At 34.6% G+C, this 465-nt stretch overlaps 1 non-coding gene across 1 annotated transcript; it reads left to right on the forward strand.

The window, feature by feature from the left end:
- On the forward strand, window positions 1-104 carry LOC126029252 (U6 spliceosomal RNA). Its single transcript, XR_007502888.1, has one exon. It is a non-coding gene; the product is annotated as a U6 spliceosomal RNA (small nuclear RNA).
- The last annotated feature ends 361 nt before the right edge of the window (window positions 105-465 follow it).

Consider the following 465-nt stretch of genomic DNA (forward strand, 5'->3'; position numbering starts at 1 on the left):
GTGCTTGCTTTCACAGCACGTACACTAAAATTAGAATGATACAGAGATTAGAATGGTCCCTGCCCAATGATAACATGAAAATTTATGAAGCATTCCATATTAAAAACAACGAAAAAGAAAATTCACTATTGAAAATATACAGTACTGAAATATTTTTATATTTTATTTAAACATCTTGATTACATACATGATTGTGTTTGTGTTTCAGTAATGTAAGGAACACCACCCATCACCAGTGCAACATTCCCATCACCAATGTCCCAAATCTCCCTCCTCCCCACTCAACCCCCACCTATATTCTAGACAGGTTTCTATTTCCCTCATACATTATCATTGTTAGGATAGTTCAAAATGTAGTTATTTCTCTAACTAAACTCATCCCTATTTGTGGTGAGCTTCATGAGGTGAGCTGTAACTTCCAGCTCTTTTCTCTTTTGTGTCTGAAAGTTATTATTGAAAGAATGT

Source organism: Suncus etruscus, chromosome 14 (genome assembly GCF_024139225.1).
Source record: "Suncus etruscus isolate mSunEtr1 chromosome 14, mSunEtr1.pri.cur, whole genome shotgun sequence".
Classification (NCBI taxonomy): Eukaryota; Metazoa; Chordata; class Mammalia; order Eulipotyphla; family Soricidae; genus Suncus; species Suncus etruscus.